A 25,014-nucleotide genomic window follows, 5' to 3' on the forward strand; every position below is an offset into this window, starting at 1 on the left:
TTTTATATCCCAGTAGCACAATTTACATGTTGCCTACGTAAATTCCTCCGTGAGCCATAAACCATGATCAAAATAGCATTCATGGCTCGCGAGGTATAGTTGTCTGACTCCTAGTATGCATCGTTTTATTATTGACTTAAAACATATTTGTCACTCCATAACTACTGTGCGCGAAGCGCAACAAAATTTCTGGGCTGTACTTGACTTTAATGAATTTGGTACTCCGTGAAAACTGCCCCAAAATTCCTCAGGCTATTTTTCGTATTGAGGGATTGGTCTACTTCTACTTGACAAACAGAAAATAGCGACAGATCATTTTGAAATTATCATATTAAGATTGCTTTTAAACCACTCATTCTGAATTAGTTGTACCTCAATGCACACTTGCACAGTGCACATACAGAGCACAAATCTACAGAGAAAGAACGAATAGTTTTTTTCGAGTATACGCCACTGAAAGTAATGGAAAATCACGCTCGTGATCCGAATTAAGTCATTTCCGTTTTGATTTTCTGCGATGATCCAACAACATAAGGCTTTCGAAATGTGGGCTATAGGATCAGCAATACATGAAATAACAAACTATTGTAGTGAAACTATAACTTACTGCCAGCTTCCCGTGTTAGAGCACTCAAACCACTGCAAAAATTTCAACATCAGGTCCTCTGCAAGTTTATGTATCAGTACCATTGTGGTGACTGCCCCGAAAATTTCAATGACTTCTTTATCTCTTTATCAAAAGTACTTATGCACAACACACGCGCGTCGTCGTCATCCAAATATGATATGGTCGACGCAAAAGATCATCATTCCATCAAGTATGTCGGACCTGAAGTGTGGAACAGTATCTCGCCGGTTATTCGACAGTCGTCAAGCATGTTCACATTCAAGTCGAAATGCAACCAATTTCTTCTGGATGAATAGTAGTCAGCCCTCAGCATTTACCGGACCATGACCTGACATATCGATCTCGCCATCCGTCACATGTGACCTGATTTAGTCGGAGATCATTTTATATTATCCTCTTTTACTTTCATTCAGTGTGCATGCCTCCTATTTACATCGCCTAGGCCCAGGATAGGTGTCTGATCGCAAAGACTGCTCCAAGTCGTTTCGGCACCTTCTTATCTTTCATTGTATCGCAGCCTTGTGATGTCTTGATATGATGAAATTTTATGAATAAACATGAACTTGAACTGGAGCTTACTCGTTAAGTTTTTGTGACTATCTGTCTTTTGCCTTGTCACCTCTCAATCACATTGGTGGTGGCATCCAACGTCACGTCTCATATCTAAATATTTTTACATGTAGGTCCTTTCGATTTTGCACGCATTCCTATATTGACAATGCTGTTACGGCCATTCAAATGAACAGGCGACCCCAGATGTTATCAGATCTGACTAATGTCATGTAAATGTAATAAGAGCTACATTAGGGTCGGGCGAATAGAAATTCTGTCTGGAGAAAGGAACCGGGCTGCTAAATCTCCGTATCCTTTGACACGGAGACGGTGTGACCATTTGTGTAGCCGCTGACCCAAAGACGTTTTGAGAGCAGCGCTACCGTAGATATGAAATTATAATTTTGAATGAATACCGCCGATAAAAGAAGTGTGTCTCACCGATTGAATGTTCTACTTGCAAGGAAAAACACTCCACGAATGCTTGAATGTAGGTTTGCATATAAAAAAAATCTATTTGAAACAGATATGTTTAAAACAATTAGGGCCTGTGTTTAAAACCTGTTTTTTTTGTTTTGTTTTTTCAAGCCATGACGTCACGAATATTCAATTGTCACGTCCCATCGGATTGATATTTTCAATTGAAAATATAGGGAAATGCAGCTCCTTTGACTAAATATTTACGTACTATAGCTGTTGAACCGACTAATTTGAGGTCTCCAACCATGCCATATCGTATACGTTGGCTATATCGGGTGGTTATTGTCTGCATAGGCTCGTACAACACGTGTTTGGAAAGTATTTACACAATTATGGCATGATTTTAGAACTTCAAAAACGCCTTCGTTCAAAACACTTTTCATGTGTTCAAAACATGTTTGAATGTTGAATGGGATTATCGTTTTGAGGCGTACTCGCGATTGAAAGAGTTCTACACATATAGAGGGGATGGCATGGCCTTTGAATTCGACTGGAGCCGGATTCATAATTTTTCTGATACGGCCAGACTCGGCTCAGAGCCTGATTGCACTTTGAAGAAACGGGATCGGAGTCGGACAATGGAAGTTGTCGAACGGCCTCGCAATACTGCCCGAGCATTTTTCCTAGTATCGTACTTTGAAAACTTAATCAACCGCTCTCCGCGGTATTTTCGAACGTGCAAATCCTTGTCGGAGACACTAAATTATCTTACTTAAACGTTTAACTGAGAAGGCAGATAAGTTCTTTTGATTGATGATGCGTTTAGATATTTGAATATTACTACAATTCATCACTATTAGGCACGATTCACTCCTTGCTTGTGAATATATGGTATAATAAAGGAGAGTGAATTTGGTAGCGTGGCCAAGAGGTCAGAGGCGCTGGTTTTAAGCACCAGTCATTTCGATGGCGTGGGTTCGGATCCCACCGCCGCCAGACGTTTGGAGTTAACTGGGGTTAGGCCTACTGGTAACCATCATCAGTGGTGTAGCAATGAAGTATTCATAATCTATGTCAGGGGTTCTTAAAGTATGGGTCGAGAAAGGTATAAAAAGTTGGGTCTCGACCACGGTTCCCTCCAAGCTGCGCGCGTGCGTCTGCACGTGTATCTATCCACCGACTCATACACAAGTTTTGTGCATATGCATACCATGAGTACATGATCTACATATACTGGGCAATAGGGCTGTTCAAAAATAACCTTTTTTCCTGACTCTTGCTGGTTACTTGATTAAATCGTTAGGTTGCCTTAAAAAACGACGCACACCAAATTTGAATTCATTCCAACCAATATTCGCGGATTTCGTAGAGTTTGAAAATTTTGAATTTGACTAAAAATGCAAAAATTTTTTTTTCCAAATTTCCCTTCCAACCTTATGAAATTGTTGCGCTGTCTTCAAAAACGATGGAAAACAAATTTGACTCAATTCCAAGCTGCAGAAGCGGAGTTATTCAAGTTTTTTGATCATAATTCTGGGATGATCCACCAATCAAGGATAATCCCAGAATTACCAAAGAAAAACTGAAATCACTCCATTTCTACGGCTTCGAATTGAGTCAAATTTGTTTTGCATCGTTTTTGAAGACAGCGCAACAGGTTCATGGGGTTGGCAGAAAAATTTGAAAAATTTTTTTTTTGCATTTTTAGGCAAATTCAAAATTTTCAAACTCTACGAAATCCGCGAATATTGGTTGGAATGAATTCAAATTTGGTGTGCGTCGTTTTTTAAGGCCACCTAACGATTTAATCAAGTAACCAGCAAGATTCAGGGAAAAAGGTTATTTTTGAACAGCCCTACTGGGCAAGTAAGGTACCGAAATAGCCTTGTAAAGCTTTCTAAGTCTTGTTCAACCCCTCCATGCTATCCCGCTAATGCTGATCGCGAAGCGGGCAAGTCATGGTTACCAGTTTGTTACTAATCAGGTCTTTGGTCTGAGTCCAGTGATGAGCGGATAGTGGTGTTCGAGAATCCGAATCACTCCGACAACTTTAGACGTCTCCCTCCGACTCCGAAGAGCTCAATTCCAGAATCCGAGATAATCCGAAGAATCTCGTCAAGTATCCGAAACATCCATTTCGGTAGAGGCAGGCTATTCAATAACATTGTCGAATGATCCCAAATGTACACCTTTGCTGAGATCACTAAGTTGAGATAGCGTATGGCCAATCATACCATTTCAACCAGTTATATATCATTTCAGTGGCACACTTGGTAATGTGTTTTACTAGATAAATGTGATATTATGGTTGGCCTTATAGTATTGTCTACCCTTCAGTCCCCAATTTCAGTGAAGATGGCTGATTTTTATTCACTTGGGTACTTGGCAAACATTTTTACATGTTACTTGTCATATTAAAAGGTGTCAACTGTCTGTTTTGGTTTGTAATCAATAGTCACTTCTGGTCAGAGCTATCCAGAGATATACGATGCAAACGTTACAGCACTCCGAAAATATCCGAAACAATATCTGTAGTAATCTCCGACTCCGCTCCAAGTGTTACAAAATCGGAAAAAATCCGGTCTGAATACTATCCGAGACCCTCCGATGCCCATCACTGGATCTGACGAGGCCGGAAATAGAACCCACGACCTGCCGATCAAGAAGCCGGACGCTCCACGCTATCACTGTCTTGGTATTTTTGCCTGCTCTAGAGCAAAATACAAGGGCGAGCCTTTCGACTGAGCCAACAGGTCTATTCAAGTTGCCGAGTACGCAAAAATAATTAGCAACGCCACGAACATTGCATATAGATCACTTACATCACATTGATCCCATGAAGCTTGATTCGGAACAGGAAAACGCCATGAATTCTGCCATATTTGTAAACATTTGTTTAATAGTATTTTTATTGTATAGCAGTTTTGTAGTGTTTTGAAGTTATGAGAATAATAATGAACTAATACTTATCCTCTTTGCGGGAAAATTCGCGATACGACGACACATTTCGCGTTGTCGGGAGAGGCCGTTCTAACTTTCGTTTGGGTGCCTTGTAGTCCTCTTCCGTACAAATACGCCAACCAAGTCTGTGCCTATAGGAGTTCGTGTACCATCCAAAATACTACACTGGATAAGCACATTTTTAAAGCTTCAGATAATTTATTTGAACATCTTTAAAGTCATCATTACACTTGAACATGAAACAAACTAGAAAGACTGCATTATGGACACCCTTAAAGTGTAAGCTATATGAAATATATCAATATTCTCAGTCTAGCCGTCTAAGATTATAGTTTTCTGACTTCCTACCGCCATTTTGTGACGTCACAATAATTGTCGATAATTTTTCAGCTCCAATAGCCGATACCGATGATTTTTTCAAAGGTTATATCGTCTCGATATTATCGGGCCGCCGATAATCGGTTGGGCTCTAGTATACGGCATCTTTAGACACACGGCTTTTATGGGATCAAAGATGAAGAATATCGGCTTGGTGTGAATTACCATTGTGGTCAATAAACGATAGGAATAGTACAAAAATAAAACAAGTTTAATCAAGTTTCTGCAGCAGTGTTCAAATTCATGATACGAGTTTCACTAACATATAGTTTGCTCACACCTGCTCTACAGACCAAAGTATCCCAACAGCCGTCAATGGCTCCAAGCCGTAATATGAACGGTGTATTCTTTAATAAATGTAAATAAATATTGTTCTAGGGGCCGAATCCAAGTTAGAATTTGCGATAAGCTGAAACGCTAATTAGCATAGACATGATTATCGATATGCGTTACACTTAGGGTTACCATACGCCCACCTTTAGGACGGTTTGTCCTCCTTCTTCATGAAATCGTAAATGTCCTCCGAGGACGCAAAAATGTCCACATTTATGGCACTTCGTCATCCTTTGTTACAGTGACAACAAGGAAGAATACGAAATGGCGTTCGACTTGGTCATCCAGAAGTCGAATAATACAAATGATTCTTTTTCAGTCAGCACAACGGCAATATTAGTAAAAAGTTTCGAATTAACCGTATTCTGGTCCAATATTATAAGTATTGTGATTTGCAAATCTTTCCCGAATACCAAATTATGGAGGCCCTAGTCATAAGCCTACTACACAACTGTAGTTATCCCCAGGGCATGGTATGGTATGGTATGGTATGGAAGTATGGTATGGTATGGATCGATATTTTGGTATGGAATATGGAATAATGCAAGTATGGTATGGAATGGAAGATTTGAATCTATGGTATGGAACGACATTTCCATACTTCCATACTTTGCTGTTTTATACATTTTATCGTGATCTGCGCAAGCTTCATGAAGCGTACGTTGTTCGTTGTTCACGGAACACGATCGCTTTTGTTATGTGTGAACGTGTGAACTATTGAACGCTGTGTAGGAACAAATACACGCTTGTGCAACGGTTTTAGGAGCACTTGGAATGACATGATTTTGTGATGTAATAATGAGTACAGTAATGTTGATCCTATATTCTCTCGAGTCTAGACACGACGTCTCCGAGCAGAGTCTATCGTGTGACGCAATAATTGGTAATGTGGGCTACTCCAACTACCTCATTCCTTGAGTGACGACAGCTTACAAGCAATCATGATGAAACGAACTAAATGCTAAATGTGATTGATAATTACATTTCTTCTGAAACATTGTCTGGACATTTATACTATTTACATACCGAGATATCTTATTGGTCAAATTTCAAACGATCTCGCATTAGGATTATAGATTAGGGAGTGTGGTAGATATAGTTTAAAATTCTCGCCACGCCAACCCCAACCAAATACTGTACTAATAATCAAGCAGATCGCTGCTGTATTGATCGCCTGCCGATGGGATATTTTATGGGTGCGCCTATATTATAAATTATTTTGCGAGTATTCACTTCAAACTTACATATGTGCCTCATGCCAATGTACCGGAAATGAGATGATATCCTTATGGAACAGGGGCGGGCAACTTCTCCAGTCGGCGGGCCGGAAATAAGAAAATTAGGTACTTGGCGGGCCGGATTGCTTAATGGATAAGTTATTCGACCATGTGTACAAGGAATAAATCGTTTTTAATGAATGTATTTAATCGACAGCATTGTCACTTCAAAGCCATTTATCGCCGATAATGACCATACAAGGTTGATTTGAGAATAGCATTGCCATACAGGCACTGCCGCGTCCGCTTCTTTCTGACCAAATAACTCACGGTGCAATCCTTAATTAAGATTTCAGAGCGTTTGATAAGCCCGGTACCCAAAATTTACCAAGAATCAATTCATTAGGGTTTCTGCACATCGTAAATGCCGATAATGCAAGTCTTCTCGCTTCGACGAACTTACGCGTAAGCTCCGTTGCGCACACCTATATAATAACATACAGTCACTAAAATTTGACGTTTAGGCAAGTAGGGGGGAATCTTGGCAGACTGGGGCCGCGGGCCACATTATTATGTAAGACGGGAAAATGTCCGCGGGCCGGAAAAAATCTTGTTGCAGGCCGCATCCGGCCCGCGGGCCGTATGTTGCCAGTCCCTTTTATGGACAGTCCTAGATAACAATCTGCTCAGTATCTCATTTTTCTCGCGTAAGCTGTAGAGTAAACGTACACGGCACCTCACCACCGTAAACTAAACCCCACCAAAACATACTCTGTAAAACTATTACCAGGAATTAGATTCGCATTAGATTCGCTAGTTTAAGCAATAATGACATTCGAAATATCAATAATATAGGTGCTATAAAAGGTACTATACTTATGATATTGAAGTATTTGTAAGTATGGAATATGTATCAAGTATGGTATGGAACAATGTTGGTATGGTATGGAAAATTGCAAGTATGGTATGGAGAGAGTAAGGCAAGTATGGAGTATGGAAAATTCTCGTTCCATACCATACCATACCATGCCCTGGTTATCCCTTTCATAAGGGGCCGCATAAAAAAAGGCTTAAGAAACACCGCCACGTAGCCGTCTTTGTGGCGCAATCGGTCAGCGCGTTCGGCTGTTAACCGAAAGGTTGGTGGTTCGAGCCCACCCAGGGACGCTATTTTAATTAGTTACGGTGATAGCTTGCTGAGCGAACTGCATCGAAGACGTCTGATCAACAACATATAACTTCTAGCACTCGCATTGTGCAATTTTCTTATTCGTTCGTAACTTGTAATATAGGATATGCATGTTAGATTCTCAAAGTACGCATGATACCATGGGCTAGAGCGAAAGGTCCTATCATGATACTGTAAGAACATATATGCTGAAGTCCTTATAGATTCACAGTCAGTTTTCCGTACGCAAAGGGCTTGGATAACATTCGAGCCGAAGAAGAAACAATAACACATCATCAACATGATGATAGTGTCAGTTTTCGGCGTCATCCGACTTATTTAAAACTGTGCTACTGCGCTCGAAAACATATGCTCATTATTTTGCTCATGCGCTAGCCCGGTTGCGGGCATAGCATGTCATTGTGGCGAGATCGATCCGACTCTAGATTTCCAACCATGTAACCGTGATATTTCATGCGAAAACTACTCGCGCCTCAGTACTATTCACTGGGAGAGGGATTCTCATCAATTTTTAAAACCTATTTTTCGAGCGCAAGCGTAATCATACCGAGCAATAATACGAACAAAACGTTCGCACTGTTAAATCACATCTCCGCCGGGACTCGAACCCGGAACCTCTGGATTAGAAGTCCAGCGCGCCATCCATTGCGCTACGGAGACCCACAAATGCGTTGCTGTCGACGCCTTTGAGCATTTTTTTTATATGCAAAGCCCGCGTATTCCTCAATGTCGTGTTGAATAGCTAGTGAGTATATAAAGATCGCGTTCTCTTAATCGGGCACCCCTGTTTCGATTCCGCGTAGGGGGTTATCTGGGGTCCTCTTCTCCCGCATCGCTTCTCTTACGGCGACAAAAAAAAACAGTAAAAGACCCGACAAGTGATCGCACTCAGAAAAAGCAACAAGCAGCTACGGATGAGAGATTAGGAGCTAAAAAGAACTGTGATATCGGCACTAAGTCCAGGGTGATCCCATTTTAAGACACCGCAACTGGTCGTTTGGCATCCTTCTACCTGTTCATTACATCGCATGGTGTCTTATCCCATTGTACATTGTGTATGTTTTGTTCAGGTGAAAATATAATCTTAAGATTAATATTTTTGTAGGATAACAAGCCGCGATGATGAAATCCGCCATTCTACGATTTCATGAAATAAGTAGCCTATATAAGCCTCAAATTCATTCGGATCGCCCGTTTCCATGGTATTATATCGCGATATACTCGCCCATAAATGCAAAGATATCGAGACAATCATTGGGTTAATTATATCTTGTTAACCTCTTGCCCCTTTTCAACAGAACGCGTCTGGTCATTACCAAGTGGAATCATTCGTTGTAACTACTAATTCCTTTCTCTTTGATTCCAAACTTCTGAATATCACACGATTCCAGACTTCTACAAACTAACCATTCAGTTAGTTCAGTGGTTCCCAAACGGTGGGGAATTCCCCGCTGGTGGGGAATTCAATGGTTTATGGTGGGGAATAGACGCATTTGTTCAAAATTATATACAGGACAGTCTACATATTCACGGCAGTGTTGGGATCAAGTCACTACCTTCGAGTCACGAGTCATCTCGAGTCATTGTACATTTTGACTCGAGTCAAGTCAAGTCAATCGATTTTCGAAGGTGACTCGAGTCAAGTCAAGTCACTCGTTTTTTGGAGGTGACTCGAGTCAAGTCGAGTCAAGTCAAGTCAAGTCACGAGTCAAGTCACAATTCAAGTCAAATTGAATTTTCGAAGTATGAGTGATGATTCAAAGTCATTACATTTTGCTAGCTGTGTGAATGACAGATTGGTTGGTGATATCGCTTGAATCAAATAACGAGTATCAAGTTAAATATACGTGCAAAAAGGCGTTGTATCACTCACGAACTCTTAGAGCTGCTAAAATGAAGGATCTAATACGAAGCGCCGAGAAGTTGAAACAAATTGATATGGTACAATACGCTACCCATCAACACATCCGTGAGATTATAAACGCATAAACTATATTCGTTCGATTCAAATCATACTAGGGGGTTGGCTAAGCTGGGCACTTCGCGATGTAAGCACTGAGCCATCTAACAAACAGAGATACGTAGTTATTAGATTATTCTACAGCTAGTACATAAACGTAAGCTGTGATCATTTCGTTTTCGGTCAATGTATTTGTGATGTAACAATCGAGGAACAGTGAAAAGTACAATCTGTGAATGACTGCTTGCTCTCACAAGTCACACCGGCGTATCGCGAACAATCCGAACATCAAAGAGATGCAGCGATTTAATTGACACCGTTTACTAGATGACTTGAAATTGACTCGTAAATTTTGCTCCGAGTCACGAGTCAATTCTCATTTCTGAAGCGCCGAGTCAAGTCAAGTCAAGTCATTTTTGCAAAGTCACTCGAGTCAAGTCAAGTCATGCGAAAAAGTTTACTCGAGTCTGACTCGAGTCAAGTCATGACTCGAGTCATCCCAACACTGATTCACGGAGACACATGCGCAATTACCGTTACCAGTTAACTGCTCTGGAATGTATATATCGAAAAATATATTATGAGTTGTTCACAAAACCTCATTTTTAACTCTCGAAGGGCAATAATGACGTCACAAACGCATCCAGCACGACTAGTTTAACGTGAAATAACGCTTTCGCGAAATTTAGAGCCTTACTGGTATCGGTTCACAATACGTTTCATGTTGCAGTTATAGGCGATTATCTTGCGTACTGGTGTGGATGTGTGTCTTGTGTAGTCAAACCAGCAAATAGCTGCTCTGTGATGACAAAAGTGTTGGGTAGTGGGGAACAGGACCGTAACTGCCGCACCTCAAACCCCCCAATTGGGGGGAGGCGAGCTCGAAGAGGGCCAAAATTATTTAAAACTTCGATATATATATACAATATACAATATATTATACATATATGTTTAATTGTCCATAGGCGGCTTAATGGCTAGCGCTGAATGTTCCTGTCCTGGCGATCCTAACCCCACAGGACAAATGCCATCCCGCAGGGAAAAATTATTTTCCACAATTTAAAATCGAGTGTGCCTTTTAGTTTTGGCGATTTTCATATCTTTTGACATAGCAGATATAAGAGGTCCGAAATAGCATAATGTAACAAAGTCAATATACCAACGGGTCCGCCGAAGATGTTTAATTCTTATTTAGTGGTCCTATACCTTTTCCAACACACCTCACTCAGCTCTACCAGTAAATCTGATTATGTGAGCAGAGAGGGGATAAAAAATTGATATCAAAATATATGCAATTCCCGATCATATTGACCGATTTAAACGAGAATTATAAAAACATTTCGCGCTACGCGCGTTTAGTCGAAATGAGGCGGTGCACTAAGACAGTAGAGCAAATGTAGCTGATAAGAAGCCGGGTAAAAGCATACAGGCTCAGGGCCCTGAGGGGTTCTGACCAGAGTTGGATCAATTGTAATTTGTAATTGTAATTGAATGTAATAATTACATTTTTCAATGTAATTGTAATGTAACTGTAATTGAAGCATTTTTATTTTGTGTAATTGTAATTGTAATTTGACAAAAATTTTGCTCAATTACAATTTCAATTACATTAAATTGCTATTGAGACCTGACAAGCACAACATAAAACAATTGACTTATAATGCATTCTCTTTAAATGTCGACAAGGAATTTGGTGGATCCATTCGCGGAAGCCCTTGACTGCGCCCTTGTGGGCCAAGTTTTTTTTATTTTTACCTCTATGCTGGCCTCGGCTGCCATTGTATACAATTTTTAGATTACTAACCAACGGATGGATTCGCAACACGTGACTCACGATTGAATACGCCGACAAGTGAACTGCTGAGCCGGCTAAAAGCAGCAGAATTTATATTCCCATAGCTGGCGATCCAAGCGTCGAAATTTGATATGTATGGTCCTAATCGAAAGCTAGTGTCGCACTGATTCCGCAATAAAAGTATATTTCCAGGCAATGGTACCATCCCAAAATAGTCGTGAAAGTCTGCGAATCGGCATTGTTATGAACAATCGCTGGGCGTAATTGGTAATTGTTGTGGTCATGCTGCCGCAGCGCTGTCACTTTTCAGAACAGTCGGCATTAAACGGCTATTTTGGAGCAGTTACATTGCCCTGACGAGATTTTATTTTGTATTTTCGGAATTAGTACATCAATAGCTTACGATAAAGACCAGATGCATCAAATTTGGACGTATGGATCGCCAGCTCTAGGACTACAAAGTTTGCTGCTTTAAGCCGGCTCAGCAGTATGTTTGTCGGTGCATTCATCCGTGACTCACATCTTGCGCATCTATCAGTGGGTTGGCAGTCTACAATACGATTTCAGGTCACGATGCTGCATCGTTATTTCGTCTGGCTAACTAACCAGACCACCGGATATTATATAACGTCTTATCTGACAAAGCACGGTTTTGTTTTCACTCCTCATCCTAATTCCTACGTCCCTCGATAAAAATAATATTATTTCTTTAATTATATACTATAGACGCAAATCCAGCACGTGCATATATTATAATACTTTTTCAACGACATACTGCACCCTATCCTTAATCCTAACCCATAGGAAATTAGGTAAATAACATTTTGCATTTCCAATTACGTGAGCCATAATTACCGAGCATTCAAAACACACTTATATTACGCCACAATGACATCTCACATAGCATACTATGTACGCACATAAACGCATTTATTACTACACAATCTGAACTAGACTTGAATTGTTGTTAAATACGACGCTACGGTTGTCAAGGAGCACGGTTGAATTTATGATTATTAAATTCCATGTTCAACAGCCGCAATTGTAATTGTAATTGTAATGTAATTGAAGCATGCAAGGAGTAATTGTAATTGTAATTGTAATTTGATATTTTTAGCACGGAGTAATTGTAATTGTAATGTAATTGAAACATTCATGAAAGTAATTGTAATTGTAATTGTAATTGAACTGAAATAATGTAATTGATCCAACTCTGGTTCTGACATAGTGCAGTTCACAGTCGACCCACAGTCCTGGTGGGGAATGAAGGCCCGGAATAAATCTGAAGTGGGGAATGAAGACAAAAAGGTTGGGACATGGCGCCCTCCCCTATATTATAATGCCCCATTTGCCGCATGTTTAGACGAAGAGCAATACGTAGAAGTGGTATAGGATACGGTTTCATCACTTTGCGCGATTATTATACGTTAATAACAAATATTGTGGATCGTAAAAGTTATATTTAGTGTAGCTTTATTTTCGGAAAATAGATGCATTAATACACTTGCTTTTATGCTTCAACATGTATGTTCTGCAGACAAAAGAACTGAAAGTAATTAGAACTCAAAGTATGATACTCGCATCGCAATTGAAAGTGAAATATAAATACCACTTGTTAAAAGTGGAAAATTTATTTCATGTCTTTTGTTCATAAAGATTAAAAGGTGATCTGCTGAAACAGGTGTAACGTTCAAAAAAGCTGGATTTTCCAGATTAGCCAGACACGTAATGGGCTGCTAGATTACGATATGATAGGTGATTGCTAGATTGCGAAACGTTAGTTTCAAATGTTAAGGTGGATCATATTTACTGTGATAAAATATTTGATCTGGGTGCCAATGCGGTGTGAGCGGAACCAAGCAATCCCGTAGCTAAATTATATTCACTGATACTTTCGTGCAAACATATTTGTCACTCCATGACTACTGTGAGCGAAGTGCAACAAAATTTCTGGGCTTTGCTTGACTTTTATGATTATAAAATGTTGGTACTCCGTGAAGACTGCCCCGAAATTCCTCAGGCTATTTTCGTATTGAGGGATTAGTCTACTTCTACTAGACAAACTGAAATAGCGAAAACTATGTTAATAGATCACAAAATATTACAAAGTAGAAGTAGAAGTAGATAAAATCAGATCTACTTGAGTAAGTTGCAGAAGTAGAGGAAAACTACTTGAGTACATCCAAAAAGTAGAAGTTACTGACCACCACTGGGTAAATCACGCAAAGCGCAAAAAAAGAAATTCTGTTGAGCACTGCTTCGCGTTCCCTTTCAGATGTTTTCACGCCCCCTGCAGTTTGAGAACCACTAATCCTTTTGTCACGGCCGTTTGACTGTAATATAGCGTATTGCGCACACACTCTTCCGAAGTGAATATATAATTTACGCTTAACCAATTGCGGTGCATGAAAAAGGACAGGTTAGAAAAATTAGCTACGCTGGGGCTTGAACCCAGGACCTTCTGTGTGTTAAGCAGACGTGATAACCACTACACTACGGAACTTCACGCAGCGGCATGATATTCGCTGATTGATATAAATTGTTCATGTTCATTCACAAATGCCGAACGCTCCACATTTCTATGTGGCAAAATTCATTGTGGAAATATGGTGGGACATCCAAAACATTTATCAATCAGTTCATTTGGAAATTTTCAAATTAAGATGGCTTTTAAACCACTCGTCATGAATGAGTTGTACCGCACTGCACAGTGCACATACAGAGCACAAATCTACAGAGAAAAACGAATCGTTTTTTCGCGTATACGCCACTGAAAGTAATGGTATTGATGGATTTGCCAATCGAAAATCAAGCTCATGATCCGAATTAAGTCATTTCCGTTTTGATTTTCTGCGATGTTCCAACAATATAAGGCTTTCGAAGTGGGGGCTATAGCACCAGCAATACATGAAAAAACAAAATATTGTAGTAAAACTATAACTTACCAATTTCACGGTGAAATAAATTGGGAAACGCATATTGGAGTCGTTGTAGTAATTCGATTTCTACTTGGCATTTACCAATATGGATTATGATCTAGACGCCGGCATCTACGGAATCAAAGATGAAGGATATCGGCTTCGGGTAAATTACCATTGTAGTCGAAAAACGATATGAATACTACAAAAATAAAACAAGTTTAATCAAGTTGCTGCAGTATTGTTAAAATTCTTAATACGAATTTTACCAACATATAGTTTGCTCACTATTGCTCTATAGACCAAAGCATCCCAACAGCCGTCTACGGCTCCAAGTATGAACAGTGTGTTCTCTAATAAATGTAAATAAATATTGTTCTAGGGGTCGAGGGGTGTACCGTGTTATAATCACGAAATCACGATTCATAATTTAAACACAATTGGGGTTTTTACGGTGTGGCAGTTACGGTCCTGATTGCTCTATTACTCTATCGAATCCAAGTTAAAATTTGCGAAAAGATGAAACGCTAATTAGCATAGACATGATTATCGATTTGTGTTACACTTAATGTTACCATACGCCCAAATTTAGGACGGTTTGTCCTCCTTCTTCCAGAAATCGAAAATGTCCTCCGATGACGCGAAAATTTCCACATTTATGGCACTTCGGCCTCCTTTATTACTCTGAGAGCCTCACTATCGTATAGGCAGAGGTGGTCAAAGTGTTAAGAAAGCTACTCAAGTAGAAGTAGAAGTAGCGACGAAAAAATCTACTCAAGTACGAGTAGAAGTACTTCTTCCATGAGCAACCTAAAACTACTTGAAGTAGAAGTAGAATTGACTGACTTTAAATCTACTCAAGTAAGTAAGTAGTTGTGAAAACGATCGTAATTCGTTCACATGGAGTGTCAAAAGGTGCAAATTGAGCTACGCCAAAGGTGTAGAGCTTAATTCTTATTGATGCACACCAGGAGGTATCCAATTTTCGACAGCATAAGCATTCGTCCGCATCATGGAATGTAAATGATAGTATTGATATGGAAATGCGATACCAATCCTCTGTTTACTCGAACAGCACGTTTTAGAAAATATCATGGTATGGGGCCCTCCCCATATTATAAGGCCGGTAGTTTTGTCGAAGAGTAATACGGAGAAGTTGTATAGGATTGGGTGTAAACACTTTGCGCGATCAGTAAACATTAATATAAAATATGGTGGATCGTAAAAATGCCATACTGTGTAGCTTTATTTCCGGAACTTGAAGGCATTACCACACTTTCTTTTATACTTCAGCATGTATGTTATTCAGGCAAAAAACTGATATTAATTAGAACTCAACGTATATGATACTGGGAATTGAGAGTGAAATAGAATGTAAATACTACTTCTAAAAGTGGAACATATCATGTCTTTAGTCATCCAGAAAGTTTCGAAGGTTGGTATGCTAAAACAGCTATAAAACTAAAAAAAGTCAGAGTCCACTTTTTCAGATTAGGACACGCCGTGGACTGCTAGATTACGATATGATAAGTAAATGCTTGTTTGCGAAACATCAGTTTCAAACATAATGATAAGCCATAATATTTTATACTGTGATGAAATATTTGATATTGCAAAGAGCGACAATGCGGTGTGAACGCAACCACGCCAACTCCCCATCTAAATTATATTCACCGATACTTACGTGAAATTATACTGGTTACCCCGTATCCACTGCCCGTGAAGCGCGACGACAACTCTGGGCTTTACTCAAATTTTATGAAAATTAAATATTAATGCTCCGTGAAAACAGACGCGAAATTCGTCAGGCTAACATCCCGATTGGAGGATTAAACAACTTCTACTTGACAAACTGAAGAAAGCGTAAAGTAAGTAAGTAGATCACAGAATATAACGAAGTAGAAGTAGAAGTAGCGAAAATCGGGTCTACTTGAGTAAGTACCAGAAGTAGAGGTAACCTACTCAAGTACTTCGGAAAAGTAGAAGTACTTCGTTACTGACCACCTCTGCGTATAGGCACAAATAAAAAAAGGCCGTGAATGACGCGAAATCAGGATTTCAATGACAGTGACAACAAGGATCAATACAAAATGGCGTTCGAGTTGGTCATCCGGAGTCGAATAATACAAATGATTCTTTTTCAGTCAACACAACGGCGATTCCAGTAAAAAGTTTCGAATTAACCGTATTCTGGTCCGATATTATGAGTATTGTGATTTGCAAATCTTTCCCGAATATAAAATTATTGATGCCCTAGTTATAGGCCTACTACACAACTTATCCCTTTCATAAGGGGCCGCATAAAAAAAGGCTTAAGAACCACCGCCACGTATAGCCGTCTCTGTGGCGCAATCGGTCAGCGCGTTCGGCTGTTAACCGAAAGGTTGGTGGTTCGAGCCCACCCAGGGACGATATTTTAAATAGTTATGGTGATAGCTTGCTGAGGGAACTGCATCGAAGACGTCTGGTCAACAACATATAACTTCTAGCACTCGCATTGTGCAATTTTCTTATTCGTACGTAACTTGTAATATAGGCTATGAATGTTAGATTCTCAAAGTACGCATGATATCAAGGGCTAGAGCGAAAGGTCATATCATGATACTATATAAGAACATATATGCTGAAGTCCTTATAGATTCACAGTCAGTTTTCCGTACGCAAAGGGCTTGGATAACATTCGAGCCGAAGAAGAAACAATAACACATCATGAACATGATGATAGTGTCAGTTTTCGGCGCCATCCGACTTATTTAAAACTGAGCCACTGCGCGCGAAAACATATGCTCATTATTTTGCTCATGCGCTAGCCCGGTTGCGGGCATAGCATGTCATTGTGGCGAATTCGATCCGACTCTAGATTTCCAACCAAGTAACCGTGATATTTCATGAGAAAACTACTCGAGCCTCAGTTCTATTCACTGGGAGAGGGATTCTGATCAATTTTTAAAACCTATTTTTCGAGCGCAAGCGTAATCATACCAAGCAATAATACGAACAAAACGTTCGCACTATCAAAGCACATCCCCGCCGGGACACGAACCCGGAACCTCTGGATTAGAAGTCCATCGCGCTATCCATTGCGCTACGGAGATCCACCAATGCGGTGCTGTCGACGCCTTTGAGAATTTTTTTATACGCTAAGCCCGCGTATTCCTCAATGTCGTGTTGAATAGCTAGTGAGTATATAAAGATCGCGTTCTCTTAATCGGGCACCCCTGTTTCGATTCCGCGCAGGAGGTTATCTGGGGTCCTCTTTCCACGCATCGCTTCTCTTACGGCGACTAAAAAAAACAGTAAAAGACCCGACAATAGATCGCACTCAGAAAAAGCAACAAACAACTACAGATTAGAGATTAGGAGCTAAAAGGAACTGTGATATCGGCACTAAGTCCAGGGTGATCCCATTTCAAGAGACCGCAACTGGTCGTTTGGCATCCTTCTATCTGTTCATTACATCGCATTGTGTCTTATCCCATTGTACATTGTGTATGTCTTGTTCAGGTGAAAATATAATCTTAAGATAATTATTTTTGTGGAATAACAAGCCGCGATGATGAAATCCGCCATTCTACGATTTCATGAAATAAGTAGCCTATATAAGCCTCAAATTATTCGGTTCGCCTGTTTCCATGGTATTATATCGCGATACACTCGCCCCATAAATGCAAAGATATCGTTGATTATATCTTGTCAACCTATTGCCCCTTTTTAACAGAACGCGTCCGGTCATTACCAAGTGAAATCATTCGTTGTAACTACTAATTCCTTTCCGTTTGATTCCAAACTTCTGAATATCACACGAGTCCAGACTTCTACAAACTAACCATTCAGTTAGTTGATGGTCAATTAACTAAGGGTTTTTCAAGTACTTCAAGTTTTAGTTGCTGATTTTGAAAATTTAGTAGTTTTTATTGTAGTTCTAGTTACGGATTTTAAAAATCGGGTAGTTCTAACTTTAGTTATAGTTTCGCTTTTTGACAATCCAGTGGTTTTTACAAGTCTGCACGAGTCGCATCAGCCCTGGACTATATTCCAACCCCGTTCGGCTCGATTCAAATCAGGGGTGTCAAATTCATTTGATCATGGACCGGATTAAAATATCTTGATCGCTCGCGAGCCATACCAGTTAAATATTTGACCGATTGAATACTGGTAATACTATTATTACAATGAGTTGTATTAGTTGTTCTCAAGCTTTTTGACCTTGCGGTCGGGTAAATCATCAAGATAAATGCTACGGGCCGTTTAACGTATGTAACAGTTGTCGGATTTCTTGCAAATATAATAATTCTTTGTGCTTTGCACGCTCCTCTGTGGATTCTCTGTGCGTTTCAACGTCCAGTTTGTTTGGTGGGAAGGCCAGTGACACGCACAGAACCATTGTTTTGATAATGTTGTTGCGGATTGCTACTAAAAATGAGCCCGACTTGACTGCTTCCCAGAAGTCGGGTCATCTGCTCTCATATTAAAAATTGTCTCATATATTTAATTTCTCTGGATAGCTCCAGTTGACGAACTTCTAAGAGTGGTATTATCACACAGGGGTCGGGAACCTTTTTCGTCCGAAGAGCCATATTGGCAATATATTTTCCATTTTAACTTTCAAAGAGCCACACATGTCAAACAACTGTTACGTCACAATTGAAATTTCGTGACGTCATGGTAGCACCAATTCGAGCTCACTACATAATATTCGTCGTGTGCGCCACGTTTTATCTGTAAAATCTCGTACTAATCATGCTGGCTGCCTTATTTCAGCACGCAATACTTGAGTTACGAGAACGTAGGTTCGTCGTAATGCTTTTTTCAAATGCGAGAACCCATGATCACATGCGTAGGTGGAGCCAAACATGGTCATTACAGCAGTAAATATGCCTACCCTCATTAAGCTGTGACACATCAGTGTCAGATGAGGCAAGTGACGCAGCACCTGACCTGTCGTCATGATGAGTGAACGAAAACTGTGAAACCTTCAATTGCAACTGGTATTTTCTATTGTTGTTCATGAATGACAAGAATTTGAACATCTTACTCCCAGAATCACACAATTTGCATATTTATTGTTCGGAAATACAGCGTGAAACGAGAGGTAGGGTACAGACGGGTCAAGCCTCACCATTGATAACGTAATTCATCGTAAATAGCTTAGAATTTATTATAACTGATATTAGTCGAATCGAACTGTCGCACTGATACCGAAAATGTAAATACTGATCTAATTCCCAATCCTCAAAGTATTCGGCGGTAGCACTTAACGTAGGGCTACACACCTACGTTTACCGCCGGTACTACAGAGCTACTTACCAATCAAGAACGTGGATATACTGGATAGCTATATGACAGTGCTTGTAATTCGAGTTTGTAATTATGAATAAAACGTCCACAGCAGTTCATCTCGCGGGTTAGATCAGGAAGATAATATGCATTTGAAAACTGCGTAGTCATATTGGCGTCCCCATGTATGCTATTCTCTTTGATCAATCAACTTATCGTTCAATCCAAGATTTCGTGTCGGGTTCATCGAATTCGCGAGTGATATTGGTCACTGGCGCGACATTACCTTAAATTTGGGGATTTTGAAAAGAGGGGTTCGAGCCCTAAACCTGAAGACGGCATTGTCTTTACCTCTCAAAGACATGTTTATTAGGGATGGTGTGAACCTCTGAAAGGTTCGGGTTCGTGTGAACGCGAACCTTTTTGAAAGGTTCTGTGTGAACACGAACGTGAACCTCGTGACGTCATATTGCTAATTCCAACCCTATCTTTCAATGAAGTGATAGCCTATGATACCTAGCGAAGACTCGAGCCACATAATGTCACATTGCTGAAGTACATATTGGCGTTTTAAACAACGCTAAATGTATCAACCGCGGTTATGAAGGCATATAATAATCTCAAAAAATCAATACATTCCGTCGCTTTGCCAACAATTTCGACGAGGACTTACCAGGGAATATAAGCTTACGCCTTAACGGTCTTTGACAGACCGGACAATATGTTCGGAGTCTGAGTATTGCTACATTGATATTGAGCAGAGTGTAAAACGGGTTTCTATACTCGCTACCAATACCATAAACAACAAGTTATATAGCAGTAGCCAGCACCTTAATCGCACGGATTTGGTTTTAATGATACAGTAAGGATATGAAGTCAAGATTGACCCAGTACGCCCGCTCGATTTTTTACATCAGAAAACGATATCAATGTCATTGATTGGTTGAATAAGCATCATTCGCTGACTACGTATATCGCTCGTGATGTTGTGTAGTTGCGGGTCAAGCTCACAGCAGAGAGTCACTAAATATTCACAAACGGAAAGCTGGATATTTCGAGAAATTTTTGCAACAAAAAAGCAAGTAAAACTTTTAATGTTGTCAAGGTGCATGCTCGTTTAGTGTTGATTTTTTATGCTGCCAGCGCCATGCATAGAGTGACCCGCAGTTGAAATGCAATATATTTTAACCAAAGATCTTATAGTGAAGTCCAAATTACTATTTACCAAAAAGGTTCACAGTGCAGAACCTACCAAGGTTCTGTTGTGAACGCGAACCTCTAAATTTCCGAGGTTCACACACAGAACGCGAACGTGAACCTCGCGTTCACACCATCCCTAATGTTTATACTGCCACGAGAATAAGTATTCTGGCTGTGATGAAAATGTACTAACAAGTTGCTGCGATATTGATCAATTCAGTATAAAAATATATATTTGGCAAAGAGCCATCCATATCTTATACCCAAAAGAGCCATATATGGCTCGCGAGCCATAGGTTTCCGACCACTGACATAGAAGAAGCCTTCTTATATTCTGTATCATTCGTCGGTATGCGGCACAAGTCTCGGCTGGCCAGCGTGCCGAAGTCAGTTTTAGTTTCATTGCTGGACTTCTAGTTGCCAATGACAAAACTGCCGCGACCCAGGATTGAACCAGGGACCTTCAGGTCTTCAGTCTGACGCTCTCCCAACTGAGCTATCGCGGCGTACGTGGTGGCCAGTCCGGGGCTCGAACCTGCGACATTCGCGTTATTAGCACGACGCCCTGACCAACTGAGCTAACCGGCCGATCCATTGCGACAAGAAATATTCTGAATAAATTCACGTGCTTGGTATTGGCAATAAGTATATTATAAATTGATAATTGGTACTAAAATTTAATTTTTGTTATCAAGATTCAATCTAACATAGACAGTCAACGAACCAAACTTTTTTTCTTTGCAATTCGTACAGAATATTTTATTAGATTTTTTTTATATTCCAGTAGTACAATTTACATGTTGCTTACGTGAATTCCTCCGTGAGCCATAAACCATCATCAAAATAGCATTCATGGCTCGCGAGTTATAGTTGTCTGACTCCTAGTATGCATCGTTTTATTATTGACTTAAATATAATTGTTGTACTGTAAAATCAGTAGAAATCTAGCTGCTGGAGGTAAGATATTGTGACCGTATGCGACATGAAAAATATATCCTTGTCGCAATTGTCTCAACATGCACTGGGATATAAAGATGTTGCTTCGAAATGATTTGACATATTCTATGGCAGTGGTTTTCAAACTTTTTACGGCACGCCTCCCTTTATGATAATGAACAGTTTCGCGCCCCTTCATCGTCATATCACAAAATACAACCAGAATGCTAGCAACCCCAACGGATGTATGATGGCATGAAAGATTATGACTGTAGATGACAGAATTCTTAAATATAAAATGTGAAATTCGGACCATAGTCTACACAGAGCAATAACGATGAATATAAGGTAAATCCAGAGGCGGTCAAAGTAGTCAAGAAAGCTACTCAAGTAGAAATAAAACTAACGACGATAATATCTACTGAAGTACGAGTAGAAGTACTTCTTCAATTAGGCACCTCAGACTACTTGAGGTAGAAGTAGATTTGACTGACTTTAAATCTACTCAAGTAAGTAAGTAGTTTTGAAAACAGTCTTAATTCGCTTGCGTGGACTGTCATAAGCTGCGAATTGAGCTATGCGGCACGTGCAGGGAGCTTGATTCGTATTGATGCATCCCAGGAGGTATCAATTCTTGACAGAATAAGCATTCTTTCGCATCATGGGAGGCAAATTATAGTATTGATATGAAAATGCGATACTATAACCCTTTGTTTACTAGAACACCCCGTTTTAGACAATATCATGACATGGCGCCCTCCCCTATATTATAAGGCCCCATGTTTAGGCGAAGAGCAATACGTAGAAGTGGTATAGGATACGGTTTCATCACTTTGTGCGATTATTATACGTTAATAACAAATATTGTGGATCGTAAAAGTTATATTTAGTGTAGCTATATTTTCGGAAAATAGATGCATTACTACACTTGCTTTTATGCTTCAGCATGTATGTTCTGCAGACAAAAGAACTGAAAGTAATTAGAACTCAAAGTATGATACTCGCATCGCAATTGAAAGTGAAATATAAATACCACTTGTTAAAAGTGGAAAATATATTTCATGTCTTTTGTCCATTAAGCTTTAAAGGTGATCTGCTATAACAGGTGTAACGTTCAAAAAAGCTGGATTTTCCAGATCAGCAAGACACGTAATGGGCTGCTAGATTACGATATGACAGGTGATTGCTAGATTGCGAAACGTTAGTTTCAAACGTTAAGGTGGGTCATATTTACTGTGATGAAATATTTGATATGGGCGACAATGCGGTGTGAGCGGAACCAATCAATCCGGTAGCTAAATGATATTCGCTGATACTTTCGGGCAAACATATTTGTCACTCCATAACTACTGTGCGCGAAGCCCAACAAAATTTCTGGACTTTGCTTGACTTTTATGAATATAAAATGTTGGTACTCCGTGAAAACTGCCCCGAAATTCCTCAGGCTATTTTCGTATTGAGGGATTAGTCTACTTCTACATGACAAACTGAAAATAGCGAAAACTATGTTAGTAGATCACAACATATTACAAAGTAGAAGTAGAAGTAGATAGAATCAGATCTACTTGACTAAGTTGCAGAAGTAGGGGAAAACCACCCGAGTACATCCAAAAAGTAGAGGTACTTCGTTACTGACCACAACTGGGTAAATCACGCAAAGCGCAAAAAAAAAATTCTGTTGAGCACTGCTTCGCGTTCCGCTTCAGATGTTTTCACTCCCCCTGCAGTTTGAGAATCACTAATCCTTTGTCACGAACGTTTGACTGTAATATAGCGTATTGCGCACACCCTCTTCCGAGGTGAATATTTGATTTACGCAATACCAGTTGCGGTGCATGAAAAAGGACACGTTAGAAAAAGTAGTTCCGCTGGGGCTTGAACCCAGGACCTTCTGCGTGTGAAGCAGACGTGATAACCACTACACTACGGAACTTCATACAGCGGCATTGTATTCGCTGATTTATATAAATTGTTCATGTTCATTCACAAATGCCGAACGCTCCACATTTCTATGTGGCAAAATGCATTGTAGAAATATGGTGGGACATCCAAAACATTCATCAATCTGTTCATTTTGGAATTTTCATATTAAGGTTGCTTTTAAACCACTCGTCATGAATGAGTTGTACCTCACTGCACAGTGCACATACAGGGCACAAATCTACAGAGAAAAAACGAATAGTTTTTTCGAGTATACGCCACTGAAAGTAATGGTATTGATGGATTTGCCAATCGAAAATCAAGCTCGTGATCCGAATTAAGTCATTTCCGTTTTGATTTTCTGCGATGTTCCAACAATATAAGGCTTTCGAAATCGGGGCTATAGCAACAGCAATACATGAAAAAAACAAAATATTGTAGTAAAACTATAACTTACCAATTTCACGGTGAAATAAATTGGGAAACGCATATTGGAGTCGTTGTATAGTAATTCGATTTCTACTTGGTATTTACCAATATGGATGATGATCTAGACGCCGGCATCTACGGAATCAAAGATGAAGGATATCGGCTTCGTGTAAATTGCCATTGTAGTCGAAAAACGATATGAATAGTACAAAAATAAAACAAGTTTAATCAAGTTGCTGCAGTATTGTTAAAATTCTTAATACGAATTTCACCAACATATAGTTTGCTCACTCCTGCTCTATAGACCAAAGCATCCCAACAGCCGTCTACGGCTCCAAGTATGAACAGTGTGTTCTCTAATAAATGTAAATAAATATTGTTCTAGAGGTCGAGGGGTGTACCGTGTTATAATCACGAAATCACGATTCATAATTTAAACCCAATTGGGGTTTTTACGGTGTGGCAGTTACGGTCCTGATTGCTGTATGACTCTATCGAATCCAAGTTAAAATTTGCGAAAAGATGAAACGCTAATTAGCATAGACATGATTATCGATTTGTGTTACATGTTACCATACGCCCAAATTTAGGACGGTTTGTCCTCATTCTTCAAGAAATCGAAAATGTCCTCCGATGACACGAAAATTTCCACATTTATGGCACTTCGGCCTCCTTTATTACTTTGAGAGCCTCACTATCGTATAGGCACAAAAAAAAAAGGCCATGAATGACGCGAAATTAGGATTTCGATAACAGTGACAACAAGGAAGAATACAAAATCGCGTTCGAGTTGGTCATCCGGGAGTCGAATAATACAAATAATTCTTTTTCAGTCAACACAGCGGTAATTCCAGTATAAAAGTTTCGAATTGACCTTATTCTGGTCCGATATTATATGTAT

The 25,014-nt window shown here is 39.8% G+C and overlaps 5 non-coding genes across 5 annotated transcripts; 2 read left to right on the plus strand and 3 right to left on the minus strand.

Moving 5' to 3' along the window:
- Positions 1-7,582: 7,582 nt before the first annotated feature.
- Trnan-guu (transfer RNA asparagine (anticodon GUU)) lies at positions 7,583-7,656 on the plus strand. Its single transcript has one exon. It is a non-coding gene; the product is annotated as a tRNA-Asn (tRNA).
- Positions 7,657-8,265: 609 nt separating this feature from the next.
- On the minus strand, positions 8,266-8,338 carry Trnar-ucu (transfer RNA arginine (anticodon UCU)). The gene has a single exon. It is a non-coding gene; the product is annotated as a tRNA-Arg (tRNA).
- Positions 8,339-16,688: 8,350 nt separating this feature from the next.
- Positions 16,689-16,762, plus strand: Trnan-guu (transfer RNA asparagine (anticodon GUU)). The gene has a single exon. It is a non-coding gene; the product is annotated as a tRNA-Asn (tRNA).
- Positions 16,763-17,373: 611 nt separating this feature from the next.
- On the minus strand, positions 17,374-17,446 carry Trnar-ucu (transfer RNA arginine (anticodon UCU)). The gene has a single exon. It is a non-coding gene; the product is annotated as a tRNA-Arg (tRNA).
- A 6,178-nt stretch (positions 17,447-23,624) lies between these two features.
- Trnav-cac (transfer RNA valine (anticodon CAC)) lies at positions 23,625-23,697 on the minus strand. The gene has a single exon. It is a non-coding gene; the product is annotated as a tRNA-Val (tRNA).
- Between the last annotated feature and the right edge of the window lie 1,317 nt (positions 23,698-25,014).

Source organism: Botryllus schlosseri, chromosome 8, assembly GCF_051294905.1.
Source record: "Botryllus schlosseri isolate E-star chromosome 8, Bs_hap1, whole genome shotgun sequence".
NCBI classification, from domain to species: Eukaryota; Metazoa; Chordata; class Ascidiacea; order Stolidobranchia; family Styelidae; genus Botryllus; species Botryllus schlosseri.